Source organism: Mus caroli, chromosome 1 (assembly GCF_900094665.2).
Source record: "Mus caroli chromosome 1, CAROLI_EIJ_v1.1, whole genome shotgun sequence".
Lineage (NCBI taxonomy): Eukaryota > Metazoa > Chordata > Mammalia > Rodentia > Muridae > Mus > Mus caroli.
This window is the reverse complement of record NC_034570.1, coordinates 140,660,318-140,681,200: the sequence shown is the minus strand read 5'-3', so window position 1 is coordinate 140,681,200 and position 20,883 is coordinate 140,660,318. Positions and strand designations below refer to the sequence as shown.

The following is a 20,883-nucleotide window of genomic DNA, read 5'->3' as shown; positions in this document are numbered from 1 at the left end:
TTTTTTCTGTCACTTATCTGTGGATGGCCTAAAAGATATGAGATTTTCTGGAGCTGAGATATAGGCAGTTGTTTGCTGCTCAACATGGGTTCTGGAAATCTAGCATCAATTCTCTGAAAGAGCAGCAAGGGCTCTTGAGCCATTTTCACCGACCCCTCCTCCTTATTTATTTATTTATTTATTTATTTATTTATTTATTTATAGGCATGATCTTTTAATAATCTTGGAGCTCACCAACTCAGTAGATTATCTGGCCAGCTTACTCCAGAGAGCTACATGATTCTACTCTCCAGTGCTGTGGTTGTAGAAATGAATTGGCATTAATAGGGATTCGAGGGACAAGGACCCAGATCCTTGTGCCTCCTTGGCCAATACTTTTAGCAGCTGTGTCATCGCCCCAGACACTCATTTAGCTTATTTGGAGCAAGTATCAGTCTCTCATTAATTAAATGTTTCATTATTTATTTTTCTATGTTTATATTTACTCCTATTAAAATTGTGTTTATTATATGAAATCATATATTATTCAATATCTTGCACATGCATGTGCACATGTGTACTTCTGGAGGTAAGACGATAACTTTCTAGAGTCAGTTTTCTTATTCCATCATAGTGTGGGATCCAAGGATCAAACTTGGGTCAACACAGTTTTAGTTTTTGTTTTTTTTTTTAAACCTACTGAGCCAGTTGGGCAGCCTTGTTTGTTTGTTTGTTTGTTTGTTTGTTTTTCCTTTTCCTCTCTCCTCTCTCCCCTCTCCCTTTTCCTCTTTCTCTGAGCCTAGGGCTCATGCAGCTGTAGGTGGCCTGGAACTGCCTATGTAGACCAGACTGACCTTCAACTCACTGAGACCTGCCTGCCTCTGTCTCCCTCTGGAGGGCTAAGATTTAAGGGTCATCCCATGACCAGCAATTTTTGGAAAAAGCGGTTTGCGGTATATATTTATTGCAAGTTGTCACATTTTTTTACTTTACTTACAAAAATAAATGGGATAACTGTAGACTTTGAAGCCATGTGATAAATAAAATGAAATGAAGTCCTGGCATATGACTATTTTTTGTTATTTGGGTAAAAATCAAATTATCCGTTTTGTAGTGTGTCTAATTGAAGAAAAATGACGTGAATGTAAAGAATGAGGATTTTTCAAAGTAGGTGCTGAGGCCTGATTATGTATTTGAGAGACTGAACAGTAGACTGTTCCTGAGCTTGCAGGCAGTGGTGTTATAAACATACATATAAGAATTCTGTTATTATCTTGGCCCTAGGCAACTGATGTGCTAAAGAAAAACCTTCTAGTGACATCTTTCAAGGCTTGGCTACTTGAGAAATACAGGAAACTTACTCAGAGATAATTCTCTCTACTCAGAATTGCCTCAACACAGAGGCAATGGGCTTAGACTACACACTGTTGTCAGCACATTTAAATTCCAACAGCATAAATATTTTCAAAACCCTGCAGTGCCTGGAAGTCCTTCTGTGAGATGAGTAATGGGGTTTGTGCCCATTGTGACAGAGTCACTAAAATTGGATAGGCATTCACTGCACCAAATTTAGAGGGATCTTGGAGAGCAAAAAACAACTCGTGAAATTATTGCTGCAAGTGGATAGAAGGAATTAGGGCAACCTAATTCCTAACCCAAATGTTGGTGAACACAACTTACGTGTAGCCATATTTTCTGCAGTGGATTACCATATTTATCTTAACTGCGTGAATCTTTCTATTCATACCACATAAACTTGTACTTTGTGATAGAATGGAGGTGTCAGATTTGCCTTTTACTTTACTCATGAATGGAAAAGGAGCCTTTAAAAGTGCAACTGCTAGGCATGTGCTTTTGATTTCACGGAGGTGGTGGCAGGAAAGTTAGGAGTTCAAAGTCATCTGTTGCTAGCCAGTTCACTTTGAGTCCAGCCTTGGCTGCATGAGAGCCTGCCTCCTACATCAAAACGGAGTAAATTATGAAACGAGAACAAAAATGCATCCCTCCTTGGCTTATGCTTCAGGTCTTGCCTCCCGTCTTCTGCTTTGAATTTCTACTCTGACTTAGCTTCCTGATGGACTGTCAGGACCTGTATGCCCAAATAAAACTTTCCCTTCGCAAGTTGCTTCCGGCCAGAAAATTTTATCCCAGCAATAGAAAGCAAACAGAAGAAGAAAAGATGTGCTTTTAAGAAATATTGAGGATATTAATTAGGAGATAAATGGTGGAGTTGTAGAGAGGAAGGGGCTCTGCTAACTGCCGTTGATATGGAGAAAGCCCTGAAAACTTTCTAACCAGGGTACTTAGAGTAACAGGATTTCATGAATTGTCAGGACGTCTGTTTGCCTTGAGATATGGCTTCACTATGTAACATAGGCTGACCTTGAACTCATACATGATTATTTTTTTCTACTTCACACATGCTGGGATGACAGTTGTGAGCTACCAAGCTTGTAATAGATACAATACTTTCCTCACATAGATGTTATTATATGCTTCAAATTAGATTGCAGATTCTTCCTGATTTGTTGTTATTTCTACGTCGGAACTTATGGGTTCTATTCTTTGAAATGGCTTAAACAACTCAGAGGTTTTGAGTTTGGGGAGAAAAGCTTGAACAGGTTTGCTTTTCAAGGTTGTCCAACACTGTTCAACTGTAAAATGTATATGCATTTTGTATTTGCGGTTTGTTTAAAACTTCACCTTTTAAAGACTCTAAAAATTCTCAACATAATTCATTATCTTTTCAATTTCACTTTTAGTCTTTTGGAAAAAAGAGGAAGTAGTGACTGCTTAAGGGCAAGCAGCAGCAGCAGTCTCTCTCTCTCTCTCTCTCTCTCACACACACACACACACACATACACACACACAAACAGGCACGCACATGCATACCCCCAGGACCAGTTAGGTCACATGTTTTTAAAGCATATTTTTATGCACACCCCTAGGACCAGTTAGATCACATGTTTTTAAAGTATATTTTCTGACTTGAAAGGCCTGTTTCTGAAAACTAAACATGTCCATTTAGAATGGTAGGCTTCACCAGAGGAGCTCGCTTGAATTCCACCTTAACATCCACAGAGACCAGCCCACTTCTTAGCCCCTCCTACCAGCGGGAGAAGACTTTCTTGAAGTCGGAACTGTGAAGGGCTCCCGACTGAGAGCCAGAAGGCACAGAGAAGCCTGAGGATTCTCTTTTAATTCTGGGAACTGTAAGCAATGCATTTACTCTCCCTGCCTGCTTCCTCTTGCACTTTCCATCGCTATCCGTGGGCAGCTTCCCAGGAGGAAGGCAGCCACGCGTGCTACAACTTCACTTCTTTCACTCCTCTGCGTCTGGGAAAGGGTCACAAAGCAGGCTTCAGTTTCCTTCTAAGTGATGAGGGTTTGGTTTCCTGTGTTTAAGAGCAGATTGGAATAAAGGTATAGGTTGTTTCCTTCAGCGGGTGCTGGGAAATTGAGTCTTTATAGAGAAGTGAGTTGGCGCGCCTTTGTGTCCCACGTGATGCTACCCAGTGATTCCTGACTCCTGAGTTTGAGTGCTGCTTGTAAAGATGTTTAGGGGCAGTTTGGTGACTCATTTAAATTTTAATTGATAAAAATAGTTATATACGCAGAGCATTCCTGGGTATTTAATGGTTTGCTGTGTGATGTGACATATAACACTGAAAAACTAACCTTGAGCTAACAAGCACCCTTGCTCTCAGGCTTTGGGTAACTTGTAACAGGAGAACAGGTCAAACTTTTTTTTGGAAAATACTCTATCAAGTTGCACGCTTGAATTTTGAATGTGAATATCATTTTAAAACTGGGGTTCAAAAGATGGAAGGGGGAAAGGGACTTGGTTTTGAAATAAGTGACTTAACCTCTTTACGTCTTTTACAATTTGTAATGATTTAAATAGATTCATCACTTCAGAAACTTGGTTATGAAAAATGCTCCTGATGTTAGCTGTTGGTTTAAACTGTTTTCACTGAAGGCTGGTGAAGAGCATTAGAGATGTGCCACTTAGAAGGGGTGGATTCGCCGGGTGTGGTGGCGCACGCCTTTAATCCCAGCACTTGGGAGGCAGAGGCAGGAGGATTTCTGAGTTCGAGGCCAGCCTGGTCTAAAAAGTGAGTTCTAGGACAGCCAGAGCTATACAGAGAAACCCGGTTTCAAAAAACAAACAAACAAAAGAAACAACAACAAAAAAAGAAGGGGTGGATTCTAGTATTATATTTGGGATTCTAATTTGGGAAAAGGAGTGTATTTTGTGTTGCTTCTATTTGTTGGATACATTTGAAATTGCAGTCAAAGAGATTCACAGAGAATTTAATGAAATAGACCTATCCAGTCTGAAATTATATCACAAATATAGTGAGACCTTGCCAATGAAGCTGGTCTCTGTTTTCATTGAGCTCACGAAGAGTTAAATTTTAAATTAAGCAATAATTGTGAAATGCATAGAGAAGTTTAATGGCCTTCTCTCAAAGTTTTACAAAACTTCCTCTAAGAAAAACATATTTTATGGGACGAGACACTTTCATTTTAACTGTATATGTTTTTTAAATAGCATTTCATATTTATTTTTAAATAGAAGAAATAAAATTATGAAACACATGCCTTAGCCTTTGATAAGGTTCATGTCAGAGAACTAAATTGGCTTGTCTTTAACCCTTGTCTTTCCTAGTGTTGTTCCTAGTCCTGAAGCTGATTGTTCCATTGTTTAAATATTAATAAACATGCTTGAGGAGTATAAAAAGAGTAAGACAAAAGTTTCCATGTTTGTTTTCCCTCCCTTTCTGTATATCACCACATCTCCCCACAGTACTCTATCATGCTGGTAAAATTATATATATATATATTTTTTTCTTTTTCTTTCTTTTTGATCACTAACTCCTTTACAAACATTTTGAGGACTCAGAAGTTCTCCTAAGGTAATGAACATATGCTTGTCCAGTGCACACAAATTTGAAAGAAAGAAAGCAATTCACATATTTGCCAAAGACATGGCCATTTCATAAACCTCTGGATTTTCTTATCATTTATCAAAGTTAAGCAGCAAACGCTTTCATGTGTGAGTAGGAGCTGCCTCACTGTCATACTGAGAATCTCAAGGGGCGCTTGTTCACTGATAGGCACGCTAAGCACCCTACTACCATGAATAGAACCACTTCCTAGAAAGCTAGTGACCTAGATTCTAGACTCAATTCCAACAATGATCTCCATGAAATATTAGGCCTATCATTGTCTTCAACTTTTGATGAGTCTTTTTGCTTAAACACAATAAGCATAAGGGAGAAATAGATGCAAGTTTTTCATTGGATTCTGAAGTATATCTGTATATTCTGCTTTTGTCCTAACATTCTGAACTGTATTTCTCAGATTGATTGTGTTTTTTAATATTATTTTTATTACAAAAATAATTCACACTTATTGTCAAAAATCTTGTTAAATAATAGAAAAATTGCAAACATATTTTTAAATAACTGTGACTCTATATTCATCCATACTTTTAGCAAATACTATTAAGTCTCTGCTCTGAGTCATATATCATGTAGGGGATGATAACCTATGAACTAAAGACTATGAGCTGTCTTCAGTCTGTGGAGATGTTGAACTGACCAATCATACATTATTGAATATTTAGATTGATTGTAAATATTAATCTAGAACCATTATATTAGTTTGTATAGCTCAGTATGGTTCAGCCTTACAAGTGCATTTCTAGATAGCAATGAGATCATAAACTACCTAGTTACTTAATCTCCATATTGTTATTTTTTAGCTGTAAAATAGGAACAAAAATAAAATAAAAATGAAATTCAGTATGCTGACAGTTCTCAAAATATTTAACTAAATGGCACTGAGTACTAGTTCATCTTTGCCATTTTGCTTTGGAAGAGTGTATCCATTCTTAAGGAGCTTGAGTAAGCTTAAGTAGCTTAAGTATTGGAGTTTGCCTAAGATAACATTGAATGGTATCATGCAGAATAAGAAGAGAATCCGGTCATTCAGACAGCTGCTACCTTATTTACAGTTGTATCTCTTTCTTAACCAAGTTTGGCAAATGTTCAGAATGGTTACTTATAAGGGTGTGTTCCATGTGACTTTAACAATTTTTTTCTCAGTGTTAACTTTCAGCCTAGCAAATCTGAACGGCTATAGTTCACATTATCAAACATCTTTTAGAATTCTCATAGATCTCGGAGAATGTCAAGGGTCTTAACAATACAGGTGTAATTCCAAAGTAGAAATAGTAACCCTGTAGACACTCTTCCTTATTTATTTATTTATTTATTTATTTATTTATTTATTTTTGGAGTTTGTCTCAGTGTTGAATGGAACTTCCCTTCACAACAGATGGTAATGCACAAGAATGTGAGAGCAAATCATGTTCTCAGAGAGTCATAGTTCAACAAAATTGAGGAAATGCAAGAGAATTCTGAGAAGATGCCTCAAGATTTCTGTAGCATCTTTCACAGCACTGGAGAGATCCAGGCTTGCTTAAGAGAAAGTAGAGCAAAAGCCAAGAGCTTGTTATGTGATGGCTGCCAATAAGAACGTTTGTAAAAAGAATGCCCACGTTTGTTTGTCAATAATCAACTTTGACCAACTCATCATCTTTTACATCTTGAATACTGGGGTAGCAAACTGGGATCAAAAAACAAAGCTGGGAACAGACCATGATTAAGGGTTTCTTTTTAGAAAAGGCAGCTGGCAGCTAGCAGGGAAAGTATTCTTCCGATCTTTTGATACCATCACCTGTGTGTGTGTGTGTGTGTGTGTGTGTATTGCAGGTGGGGCTGCAGCATGCTTTTGCTGCTCTTGGTGTGTAGACCTCAGTGTTTTACTGTTCCTGACTCTTAAACCACTCATAGTAATCTTTAAATACAATTTCCTTCTCTTCTTAAACAAATGTAAATAACTCAATGCTGACCAGAAGCAGTTTTGAAAACCTGTACTACCAGTTTACTCATTTAATTAATTCAAATGTCTTTACGGAAACTCAACAGGCATTTGTTGAGTAAACTGGGACTAAAAGACAGTAGACAAGGCAGACTTTATCTTTCTCTTCTTTCTCATTAGCATGTGCAGCTGTGAACAATTTGCTTAGTCTTCCACTCCTTTGCTTGGCCTTGGAGTCTACAGGCAATTTTATCTATTTTAAGTAAAGAGTAGGTTTTGAGTTAGCAGAAAGTGTCCCAAATATGTCTATTTTTTTGTATTCTTATCAAATATAGAAAACTTGTGTGTCTGCAAAACTCAACTTATATTTTCTTGCTCATTTGTTTGTGTTTATGAACCATTTTGCAGTTGTTTAGTTTGAAGAAAAATATGAGTTCTATTATTATCTCCTATTTATATAGTGCTAAATGGTTTATAGGAAGGCTACATAAGAACTTTATTCTTAACTGAGTCTGGTAATCCCAGCTATTTGGGAAACTGACACAGAAGTTTAGCAAATTCAAGGCCTACTTGGGCTACACATTAAGGTCCTTTGCTTGTCAAGCATTCTCTACACTGTAGATTCTTCCCCAAATACTGAAAAAGAAAAACGAAACAAAACAAAACTAAAAAACAAACACCACAAACAGAACAGAAAATTCCATTCATTTTTTGTTTTTTGTTGATGTTGTTGTTGATGAACTAACTCAGCAGAGCACTACTGTTGACATTTACAGATATGAAAAGATAAATTGGGGGGAAAATCAAATCTCTCTCTGTACAAGCTTGTGTTCATGGCATCCACCTGATATACTTTGTATACTTTTTATTGGAGCAGCCAAGTTGTTCTTATTCCCTCTTCTTGATGTGCCTTATTCGTGATTGTTAGCCTTCTCCAGCTGGGGTTAACAGAAAAACTCTAACAGGAGGCTCAGCACAGATCATGGTCCCAAAGCCCAGTCCCACAGAAGCTCATTGCTCTGTCCTTGCCAGCTGCTCAGTGATTGACAGGACACTGCTCCGACATCCCAGAATGACTGAAAAGATTAGTTTCAGATTTGTAATTTCAGGGTGAACTACTTAGTATTTTGTATAGGCACATAATGCTTTAAAGAAAATAAGGCACATGATATTTTATCAAATCTACAAAATAGACATATTAAAGACTGATTTTTTTTTATGAATCACAATAAGAAATACTTATTTAACGGAAGGATTTACATCCAGGTAGCAACAGAAAAATTTTTTTAGATTATGTGGAGTCTTAAGGTTCTTTCAGTCTCTGATTATGCTGGACCGTATAAGGCATTTGCATTTACTCTTTGTAGAACAAAGTGAGAAGTTGACTTTTCCGTGCAATCTAGAAGCTTACAGGCAAGAGGACAGATGCTCTTCGCAGGGCTTATAAACTTCAATTACGAACTATTCTCAGTATGCACATGCATGACTTGGTCATAAGCAACAGCCAATGCCTGGATGCTGGGTGCAACTCCGTCTTTAGAAACATTAGGTCAGCAAATAGCTTTAGAATTTCAGCCAGTGAATTGGCACACTTCCTATTTGCACCACACTTCATACCCACAGCTTTGACAAGATAAGCAAGTTGAATGCAGTGTAAAAGCAGCGAACTGGTTGTTAACCCCTGGGTGAAAGATATGTCCTTGTTGGATTCAAGGATCTGAAATTTCAGAAGATATTACTCATTTGGGGTCATCTAGGGGAAGAAAAAGTGTGCCTTAAATTTTTTAGGTTCTGATGTTTATTTATGGAAACAAAAAGGCAATTGATTCTGTGGATTTTTTAGCCCGTATTTTATGCAATATTTTGAAAGCATTGAAAGAAGTAATTTAGAGCAATTATGTGAGAATTTATAAAAAAAAATCAATTTAGAGGAAAATGCATTAAGATGTATACATGTATAACGATATAGATCACTAATACATACTATTTCATCTATAATTATGGTGTCGTATTAACAATCAACTACTTATTCTGTCCACCATAACCTTAAATAGCTTTCTATATCCTTTTCATCCCACTGTCATAAAGAAGAGGGGGATGATTTTAAAATCAACTGAGTTTATGAAGATAGATTAAGGAATAAAAACTGGCATTTTTATAATTCATGGAAGAGAGTTTTACTCTCACTGTACAATGCACATTCCCAAAGAACATCTTCTAAGTATTGGTAGAGTCCTGATTCTCAGAAGGTACAACTTACACACTTTACAAAGATTCGTTGTAGCAAAAATTATAATTTAAATACATTTCTTGAAATCAAGAGTTAGATGCATGCCTGTAGTCCCAGGCAGGGAAATCACAACTTGAAGGATTACCTGTGATACAGTGTGAGTTCAAGGCTCGCCTGGTCAATTTAAGGAGGTCATAAGTCACAGTGAGGAGAGAAACAATAGGGATAGGACAGAGCTCAGCTGTAGTGTATTTGCTGAACCCTTATATCAAAACTAAAAAATAAGTATCAAAACAAAAAGGGTTACTTTAAAGCTATTAAACAGCTATTATAATCTATTACTTATAGTTATTTCTTGAGTCAGCAACACACAGGGATTTAAATTTAAAAAATATAAACATTTACAATATGGAAACAGAACTTCCTCCTTCCTTTGCATTGTCTCCAGTGATGCCTCTCTCTCTTGTCAATGGCAAATGATGAAATGGTCGACGTAAGAAGACTGGAGGGATGAGAGGCCTTGAGCTTGAGGTGCATAGAACAAGGGTAGCACGGCTCATACACGCTCCTGGCAGAGAACAGCATTTGTAAAGGAACCTGCAAAGAAGCAACCATAAAATCAGATGGGAAAACAGGGGTTTAGGGTAATGTGGGAGCTCGGGAAGGATGGTGGTTCCAGAGGAAACTTAAGTTGGGTAGGATGCGGGTGAAGAATTGGCTTCTATGTTAGAGAAGGTGGAGGTTGTTCCTGATCTTCCCCAGTTCCGTCTCAGGGCAGTGATGGAGACACACTTAGAGGAGAAAGCAGACGTGGAATAGAGATACCGGAAGCAGAGGGCAGGGCAGATCTGAATACAAGGAAAGGATCCTTTCTAGAAGGATCAGGGACTGGTGGAGACTATAGTACGCTGTCCATTAGATGATCTGGTTGAAGCTAATGTTTGATGATTCAGGAAAGAAAATCTTTGCCATCAGAGAAGAGTCCTTGAGGGGTAAGGAGGTAGAAATCTCCCATTCAGAGCCATGTGCACTAGGTCTATCCAGGGGGTGGAAGGTTGCCTCTTCCGTGAGTGATCTTCATGTATAGGACGGTCCTAAGCTAAGAGAGTATAGGAGGGTGAGGTCCTGGAAGGTGAGACGGAAGTCAAATCACTTCCATGAGTGGGGATGCCTCTTCACGTTCTGAGGATGGGAATCTAAGATACACCCGTGGCTTGGGTGGGTGGGTGGTGTCTCGGTAGCAGTTGATTTTAGAGTGAGTGTGTCTTCTGTTTTAGTTTTTTGTTCCAAAAAGGAGAAGGAAGGAAAGAGAAAGGGAGAAAGAAAGAAGAGAGAAAGAAAAAAAGAAAGAAAGAAAGAAAGGAATGACAAAGGAAGAAATGAAAATCTTGAAAATAAAAGTGTATTAAGTAAAACAAAGAGCCAAATAGTACCAGACCTTAAACATAAAACACCTCAAACAAAAATACATAGAAATCCAGGAACGTTTAGGACTCAGGTTCTTTAATGCAAGTTAGTTAGTAACTGGCAGGGTTTGCCACACTTTGGCTTGGTTTCCAGTAGGCAGGAATGGAGCCTTTGTTCTTCTCAAACCTCTGTTGGATTCATGCCTCTCCCTGTCCATGTTAGGCCTGCTTCCACACTTCATCGAATCTCAATGACTTTCGACCTGTTCCAAGAGCCGACACACTCTGGAATCTATTTTCTTCATGTACCCAATTGGTAGAATTACTGCTGAAGTTGATTTGAGTTCTGAGTTCTGTTTGCCTCCTCCCTGGCTCCTGGTAGTTCCCAAGTGATGTCCTTGGGTCCCACTTGAAGTGCATTGAAAGCCTTTTGTCTACCACGTCAGTTTCAGAGGTAAAATTAAAAATACATTATTATTTTAAGACAGCAATTTTGGGCTGGAACTCAATATTTAGCACACTGTGGAGCCTCAGCTTCCTCCTGCTGTGATTACAGGTCTGTGTAACACCTGGTTCTGGAGTGTGGGTGGATCTGATAAGAATTTGATTACACTCATGGAATTCTACCGTACCTGGTTGGGAATTAGCAGAAGAGTCCTTGCCTGGCACGTGTGAGATTCTGGGGTCTATCCCTAGTACCACCATAAGCAAAAGTAAATCCAAACTGAACCAATCATATTATACTTGAGACAATTAGTAATAAAACAATAATCAAAAAGAGAAGCTTTCTCAGAATCCTACTATTAGACTGTGCTGTTTTCAACCTGACTTCTTTTCTTTTCTTTTCTTTTCTTTTTTTCTTCTCTTCTCTTCTCTTCTCTTCTCTTCTCTTCTCTTCTCTTCTCTTCTCTTCTCTTCTCTTCTCTTCTCTTCTCTTCTCTTCTCTTCTCTTCTCTTCTTTCTTTCTTTCTTTCTTTCTTTCTTTCTTTCTTTCTCTCTCTCTCTTTCTCTCTCTCTTTCTCTCTTTCTCTTTCTTTCTTTCATACTTTCTTTCTTTTTTTTTAAATCTGAAAGTCATTTCTTTTGCTTTTTTTTCAAGCACCAGAGTCTTGGGGAACAGCTGGCTATCATAAGCAAAGTGATGGGTTCTTCCTACTCATGACAAAAACAGTATTATTGAAATATTGACTCATATATTTCTTCAAAGCTAAAAATAAATCACATTTTTAAAAGTCCATTAGCCATTTTCATAAATTCTCTGTACATAAAAGAGCCTTACTTCTGAAATAATTAGAACCTAAGTCTGAGAGGCTCAAGCTGTCCAGCATGTAAGAGGAGTGGACACACTGGTCAGAGGCTGTGAAATTTTCTCTGGCCTTGCATTGAATAACTGTACTGCCCTGTGCTTAAGAACCCCTTCCCTTCCCTTCTTTCCCTCTCCCTCCTTCCCTCCCCCTTTCATGAGAATCATGAAATGGAAAGTCACTGTATGCTTCTCTCCTAGTTTGGGCCGTGTTCCTTAGGTTATATCTTGGTTAACAGTCAGCCAACTCCTCATCTGTAAAACTAAAGAGAATGTCAGACAGTTTTGTTTTATATATATATATATATATATATATATATATATATGTATATATATATATATATATTGAAAGAAACTCACCTGAGACCCTACAGATTTGATTAAAACCTCTGGTATAGCTTTTTAGCTCAGTCACAACGGTGGAGGAGATACACAGCTGATATTTGGAAGAAATTATAGTTATTTTAGTCATCTAATTCAATCCACCTTTGTATAATATTCAAGGTGTAGAACAGGAGCATTACGGTGCCAGCAAAGGACAGTGGCACAGAGAGAATTCCTTTTCTCTCACTTTACCCAATATAGTTCTGCCAAGGTACTGTATCTCATCATAATGGCTTCCCTTTATAATCTGATGGCTTTGTTAAATGGATTTCACCTCAGGCTGTATTGAGGAGTTCCTTCCTAACCTTCACTAGACTGCCACCAGGTACCAAAACCAAAAGGTGAGTAAGAACGATTGAGAACACTTCCCTCTAGTATAAACTTTATCTTTACAGACACCTTAATCCTACAAAAGACTGGGTTTGTTCCTCATTTCAAAAGGGAATTGCCTTTCATAGTATCTGGAGATATATTTTTAAGATTTCTTACATTTGAAAAGAAAATTGTGTCTTCAAACCCCTTTTCCATGTTACAAAATACTGGACCCTCAGACTTGTGTTCTCATGTCTAATGATTAAACTTCATCATGATGCTTAGACAGCTGTGTGAAGTGCTCCCCCAAGTTTGCACACCCCCCTTACAGTTTTTAGTTCAGTTGTTCCACTTAAAGATTCTGTTGACATCACATTTTAAAGTACAAACAAGACCAGTATCCCAAATTTCCAAATTAGTTGCTAATTTATGCTGGTCAAAAAGCCAAGCACAGAAATTCATTTTGAATGAAAATGGAGACAGTTCTTGTCATCAGATAGATTTCCAGAAGGATTTGCCTGGACTTTGTAGGGCTAGGAACAAAACAAAACAGAATCCCAAAGCTCATTGGTTAAAGAGCCACTGGGTCCCAAAGAAGGATTTCCATAGAGCCATATTTGCAACTTCCAGTCTGTAGAGAACTCACAGCCTTGGCTTCAAAGCACACCCAACTTCTTGGCACTTTGTGCCACTTTGTTAGATGTGTTTTAAAGGGTTGACACTGCCTGAATCACCTTCTCAGTGTCTATACGGGGAAGGCAGAGCAATCTTCTCTATATTTTCTGAAAGTGAGTGTCCAGCTGTCCCCTAGCTAAGCTAACTTGTCTGGGCTTGTCTGTTTCTTAGGCTGCTGGTTATAAACTTGATGCACAATGATGACTAGCATGATAAGTGTGTTTCCTCCAATTTCAAAATTTTACAACTTTAAAATATGGCAAGAATGGGCACTTGCTTAGGTGAAAAGATGGAAAATAACAGCCAACATGAAAGTCAAGGAAAGAACATGAGAAAATTGTCTGGGGACTGAGGTGGTTTGCTTTGTTTGTAATTCACTATGTAACTGGGCTGGCCAGTTTGCTTACTCTGAAATGCACAGGTCTCCCCTCTCACCCTCCCCCACCCACACCCCACACCCCACCCCCAGTCAGTGTTTCCTAGTGGCAAGGTGGTGTAGGAAAATCCTACTGGGAGGGAAGCAGTAACTAGTGTTCATTGATGTGGAATGCCCAGGGCTGTGCATTGGAGCTTGCTGAATGGTCAGGTCTGGTGGCTGCCCCAGGGAAATGGTGAGTTCTGCCTTCTAACCAAAACTCTGGCTCAGTGATGGACTCAAAACAGGTAGGCTTCTCATTGCAATGCCTACTTCAGCAATTAACCCCTAAGCATCCACAATCCATTCCTCTTTGCTGAATTCTGGATTGCTATGCCTATGTTATTGAACTGTGTTTTAAAGGGATGATCAATTTAGAAAAAAGATCCATCAGATGGGCCATAATCCAGCCAGCCAGATGTTCTCCTAGCAGAAAATTTGAACACACAGACACATGGGGCATTTGGGAAGAGGGAAGAGACATGTGGGGGCTGAGTGACAAGACCAGCACCTGTATGCAACAAGGGGTGCTGAAGGCACAAACATGCAGTGCTTTGAGTTTGGACTTCTACTTTCTAGAACTTTAAGAAAATGAATAATTATCACAAATCTGTAGTCTGTGTCTCTCTCTCTCTCCCTCCCTACCTCCCTTCCTTTCTCTCTCTCTCTCTCTCTCTCTCTCTCTCTCTCTCTCTCTCTCTCTCTCTCTCTTTCTGTGAGACAGGACATTTCTGGCATGTCTCTAAGGCTTCCCACTATTTCATTTCTTCTTTTGCAATTTCCAAATTCTTCTGGATATTGTCTTTTAAAAACTGTTTATTTTGTGAGCATATGTGTGTATGTAGATATTTCTTGTGTTCAACAGCTGTATGTGCTCACTCTCCTTTCCTCTGTTTCTGTCTCTCTGTCTCTCTGTCTGTCTGTCTGTCTCACTGTGTGTGTGTGTGTGTGTATTTTGGTCAGAGTACAGCTTAGAGTTAGCTTTCTTCCTTCCGCCATGTGGGTCCTGGTTATTGAACCCAAGTCATCAGGCTTGGCAGCCAGTGACTTCCCCACTGAGTCATCTTGCTTGCCCTTTAGAATCTTATTTGCCATGTCAGAATGATATAGAAAGAAACAATTGCTACCAAACAGGTCAGAACTCTAGGGCTGGCTTAGTCCTGTTAATGTTTCAACCTACTTGGGAGAAATGTTTTATATCGCATGGATGTAGAGTTTGCCTGAGTTCAAACTGTCAATTTGACCAGTTATTTGGCCTGCTAAACCCATTTTGTTTTAATCTCAAAATTGTGAATAATAATTACTATCTTGTAAAGAAAAATAAATGTGGAAGTATGTATACATTACTTAATAAAGTAGCTGGGGAATGATTAACAAGTGTGTATTTAATCTTATTGTAACTTGTTGTGTTGTATTCCATTGATATTCCTGGGAGGCCTGCTCTTTTCTTATGGGAAACAGAGGAGTGGATCAGAGATAAAGGGGAGGCAGAGGGGAGAACTGTGGGTGGGGACTGGGGGGAGAGGAAACTGTGGTCAGTATGTATTTATTGTATGAGAGAAGAATAAACAGAGAAGAATAAAAAAGTCCAAAATATTTAAGTAGACATTTAATGAAATCAATTTGATCGATCATATATCTATCACAAAAATAAAGTTTGATATGGAAAAAAATTAGTACTAAAACAAGCAACTGCTTAGATACCTAGTAGTTTATTGTTCTAGGTTCTATGAATAGAGAATCCCCTTACATGTATTCTCAGTGCATGATTCATTTATACTCTGGAAAGTTTTCTCCAGTATACTATGAAAAGTCATCATTTGCTTATTTGTCCTTTTAATCGAGAGTAATTAAATAATTGCTCCTGGTCCAAGTTGAGAACGTGGGGAAGGAAGCAGAACTCTCCTTGTGCTTTTCAGAGTCAGGGCCACCACTGTGTAATGAAGTACACAGCTGTGCTGAGCTATCACATGGAAACACAAGGGTCCGAACTAGTAGATATATCAAGAATGCTTCCTCACATTGCATTTATGAAGAACACGGAATAGCTGGCAGACAGCTCCAGGGAGGACCTGGAATCTTTAGCACTAAGTCTTTCCTTAACGTTTCCTTGCCACCTTCCTGTGTATCTTCCTACTTTGTGCTTCTCAGAAGTCTTAGTTTAGGCCAATAGACTGTGTTCTGCTGGCTGGTGCATGCTCTGTATGTGGTTGTGGGTTTAGAGTGAGCTTTAGGAAGGCACATGTGAGTGATCAGGAAGAAGCATTAGAGACCTAAAAGAGAAAGCAGGGAGAAAAAAATACATCAGCGCCAAAGGAAGAGCATGGGTTCCAGCGTATGGCAACAGGTGCCTCGTCTTGATATGCTGGGTAGGCTCTTCCTCCACATGCCTGCTGGGAACCTAGTTGATAACCTGTGTCTTCGAGACTGAGAATGCGCATTTACATCTTCAAGGGAACAAGAAAGCGCTCAGGCTTTCTGTGCTAAAGTAATGTGGCTTGGAGGACATTTCTTATACATGCCTTCTTAACTACCTTTTTATTTGTTTGTTTTGAGACAGGGTTTTGTTATGTATCCTTGGCTTACCTGGAACCCATTATATAGACCAGGCTAGTCTCTAACTCAGAGACCTACGTGCCTCTGCCTCCTGAATGATGATGAGATTAAAGGCCTATGCCACCATGCCTGGCACATTTACTGTTTGATTCCTATTACTCATTTTTCTCTGTCTGTGGTTGATAGAATGCTTTGGTTAGCTCTAGTTTAAAAAGGAGAAGCATCATTCCTACCATTCCAGAACAGAACTTTAGTAATGCCTGAGTGGTTATGCATATCTAGGGAAGATGCTGATAGGACCCAGAACCAAGTTCTTTTGTTTCCAAAGCAACTGCTTATCCACCATACTGAAGAAAACCTTGGTTCTAGTTAGCATCAGACAAGCCAGTGGACCAGTGTTTTTACTTTTTAAAGAACTAGTTGATTCGAAATGTAAGCACTTTATATTTTCTAGTAAAACTCAATGTTGACCATTAAAAAAAAAGCACAAAATCCTTAAATAAAAGAATTGCTCCACAAACTGTCCAACTTCAGACTTCTTAAAACTCCCCATAGAGCCGAACACCTCCTATAAAGTTGAGGCAGCTTGGGAAAGCATACAACAATACATTATTTTCTTCATTTCATTGGATTGTGGTTGGAGTTGACATATATTTGCTCATTTTGTCCAATGAGTCTGTGAGATGGAAGAGCCACCTCTTCATTTTATACAACAGAATACACAGGGGATCAAGACAGGAGAGGGAGCAAGCTCTATTTGGCTCTGGCTGAGGAGGTGGTGCTATGCTGTGAAAGCTCATGTCACTACACAGGAAATGCAATTCCTGTCCTTCGTGCCACCAGATGCCACAGCTCTAATTATACCATGCTCTCCCTTTGTTACATCATCTTCTGCAGAGAGACAGAAGTGACAAAGCACTTCAGGGCAGACTTTTTGTTTTTATTCACTTCTTCTGAGAAGCCTGTGTTGCTCCAACATGACTAAATGGATTTTGGTCACAGCATACGATATTAATCACTTATTGAAAGCCAACAGAAGCAAGTGGGCGTTGGGAAGTGTATCCCAACCCTGAGTATTCCAGAGGTTTCTAATTATAGGGCATTGGGGTGGGGCATAGGGATGTATAAAAGACCAAGTGAAAACAAAAAACATAAAAAATAAAACCAAAACCCTCCCAAATCAACCAAACTGTGAGGTTCATATCTCTTACTACAGGCTTGGAGGTAGTCTTTACGCAGGAAGATTGGTTGTTTAGCCTAGTTAGAAGAAATGAGGAAAAACCTTCTGTTTTGTGAAGAGTCATTATAGCAGTTGTGCAACTTGGCTGTAGCAAGATTTCCAGGACTGAGCTAATTGTGGGGGTAAAGGCATTTTCCTAGTGTTTACTATGGATAGTTGGGTAGAGATGGCTTGATACCACAGAAACCTAAGGTATCTGCTGCTGTTCCTGTCAGTCACGGGCGGGGGAAAGTGGGTGAGAGGAAGCTGACTCCTAACCAGAACTATACAAGTGGACTCACTGACAGTAACTACTGAGGAAAAGTGACTGTATCCTAACCCAATTACCTTAGGACTGCTTCACTTCCTGGAGTGAAAATTGTACATATAAATGAGGTCTGTTGACATTTCTTTTTAGAGACACAGCCTCACTATGTAGCCTTGGCTGATTTTGAACTCACAGATTCACTTTCCTTTGATTCCAGAGCCCTGGGATTAAGGGCATACATCACCACAGCCCCCATAACATGTACTGGGTTTTAAAATAAACTAGAGATAGTTAAGATAAGAAATCATTAAAGTGCTATACAGAGTTTTTGTGTGCCTTTTACTAAAGTTCCCCATTGTATATAACCAAAGCCAGGACACTAACATTGGTATAGTAGCATAAATAGGCTGCCACGCTCAAGTATTACAGACTTTGTTTATATGCTTACAAGTCTTTGGTAATATTTAGTCTGAAAGCTATTGACTTTTGACTGCAAATAAATTTGCTGTTTTGTTTTTGAGAACATTTCTTACTATGTAGGTGTTCTTTATTGTTTTTTTTATTTGTGCATGTGTTTATTATTATTTACTTAAATGTTTAGGTTTTTATTAGCCTGTTCCATGATGTGATTTACGGTGATATTTTCAAATATGTTTATAATACATTTTGACTACATTCACACCTCATTACCCTTGGTTCCTTCCCACTTCTGCCGATTCCTTTTCTTTTTTTTCCCCACTTTTTTTAAAATTAGGTATTTTCTTCATTTACATTCCCAATGCTATCCCAAAAGTCCCCCATACCCTCCCCTCACTCTGCTCCCCTACCCACTCACTCCCACTTCTTGGCCCTGGCATTCCCCTGTACTGAGGCATATAAAGTTTGCAAGACCAAGGGACCTCTCTTCCCAATGATGACCGGCTAGGCCATCTTCTGATACATATGCAGCTAGAGACATGAGCTCCAGGGGCTACTGGTTAGTTCATATCGTTGTTCCATCTACAGGGTTGCAGACCTTTTCAGTACTCCTTGAGTACTTTCTCTATCTCCTCCATTATGGGCCCTGTGTTCCATCCAATAGATGACTTCTATATTTGCCAGGCACTGGCATAGCCTCACAAGAGACAGCTATATCAGGGTCCTTTCAGCAAAATCTTGCTGGTGTATGCAATGGTGTCAGCGTTTGGAGGCTGATTATGGGATGAATTCCCTGGTGCAGTAGTCTCTAGATGGTCCATCCTTTCCTCTCAGCTCCAAACTTTGTCTCTGTAACTCCTTCCATGGGTGTTTTGTTCCCAATTCTAAGAATTGAATGGGGTACAGAGCTAAACAAAGAATTCTCACCTGAAAGAAACTCTGAATGGCTGAGAAGCACCTGAAAAAAATGTTCAGCATCCTTAATCCTTTGTTCTTCTTCAGTTTCATGTGTTTTGCAACTTGTATCTTGGGTATTCTAAGTTTCTGGGCTAATATCAACTTATCAGTGAGTGCATATCATGTGAGCTCTTTTGTGATTGGGTTATCTCACTCAGGAGGATACCTTCCAGGTCCATCCATTTGCCTAGGAATTTCATTAATAGCTGAGTAGTACTCCAATAAACACATTAGAGTTACAGCATAGGCTATTTAATAGGCTATTTACAAAAGTATGAAAAACTGACCAGTGGTTCTACCTCTCAAGAAAATGTTTCTCTCGTTTAGCACCCACTAAGTTCTTCTAGGTCTCCAGAGAGACGCTGGGGCTCCTAACACTATCCTATTCTAGGACACGATATTGTACATCCCCATCTTGTTCATGTCCTGTGATGGTGATCACAGATGCTGAGTGCTCAGGAGGATGATGACCCTGTCATGTCCAAACGACAGACTCCACACCACTCTACTCCCTTTCCCCAGCTATTAAATTCTTTCCATCTTCTGGTCTACAGTGTCCCTTGAGCCTCTGGGAAAGGTGATATAGATGACTGTGCATTTAGGGATGCCTTATTCTTAGCATTTTGACTAGGTATGAGTCTATACAGTAACCTCTACACACTACACAAAGTGAGCTACTTGATCAAAACTGACACCAGCCTTGTTTATGGGTAAAAGCATAAATATTTTAAGGCAATTTGGCAGACCATCATATCTATCTCTCTCCCTATCCCTATCCCTATCCCTATCCCTATCCCTATCCCTATCCCATCCCTAACCCTATCTTAATCTAATCTATATCTATCTTATCTCTATTTATCTCTATATCTTTATCTCTATCTCTGTGTATATCTCTATCTCAAAAACAAACTAACCCCCCCCCCAAAAAAAAACCCAAAGCAATAACGACAACAAATAAACAAAACAAACCAGGGTATCATCACCAGTAAGGCCCATGACTTCACTGACCATTGACTTTGATCACGTTTTCAGTACCAGACATGAATTCCTTCTTGTGGAGAGAAGACCTCAGTTCCAATTAGAAAGTAATTTGTTAGCCCACAGTCATGCCAATATTGTCTCATTTTGCCTTGCAGGTTGGTAATACAACATACAGGGTCCATAGCTGAGAATGTTGATGATAATTATTCCCTAGCAGCCCAAGAGCCTGTATAGTATCTGTGAAAACTATAAAACGAGCTGTCTGGGAGGAAGAATCACTTTCGTCTTGAATTCTCTAGTCTTGTATGCTGTGCCTTAAGCAATAGAGTCTTATGATTTACTCCTGGCAGGCAACCAGCAGCAGATACAGTAGCTCTCAGGGTTCTCTCTGGCCAGGCTGACCTTGAACCTATAATCTTCCTGACATAGCCTACCAAGTGCTGGGATTACAGATCTGTGATGCCTCATCTGGTTTCATATTTATTATTGATAGAGATAGGGTTTGAAATTTTCTCTGCCATTGAGGTTTCTGTTTAACTGCATCTCATTTCTCTATTGACTTATTTTTAGTCTTCTGATCCCTGTAATCAGTAGCTACTTTCTGGTGATCCTGTTTGTTTGTTTGTTTGATTTTGGCCTGGTGGTTCATTTAGATAATTTTGTTAATATTTCAATGATATTTGAATGAGTTTGTTAGTAGTTCTAGGAATTAAGCTAATGTATTAATTTATTACAGTCTTCTTCACGTGAGTAGTAACTTATTCTTGTAAAATAGTCTTTCCATGTAGTTACAGTGCTTCTCTACTTATTTGGCTATTGCTGTTCCATGTATCATATCTGCATTGTTATAAATCATGTTTCTATAAACCTCATCCTTCTATAAAATATAG

At 38.9% G+C, this 20,883-nt stretch overlaps 1 protein-coding gene across 1 annotated transcript in view; it reads left to right on the top strand.

Moving 5' to 3' along the window:
• The first annotated feature begins 3,031 nt into the window (after nt 1-3,031).
• The window catches only part of Pla2g4a (phospholipase A2 group IVA), a 130,293-nt gene continuing 112,441 nt past the window's right edge, over nt 3,032-20,883 (top strand). Inside the window, exon 1 of the mRNA XM_021162091.2 lies at nt 3,032-3,191. The gene's annotated coding sequence lies outside the window, so the exon portion shown is untranslated. The remainder of the gene's footprint in view (nt 3,192-20,883) is intronic.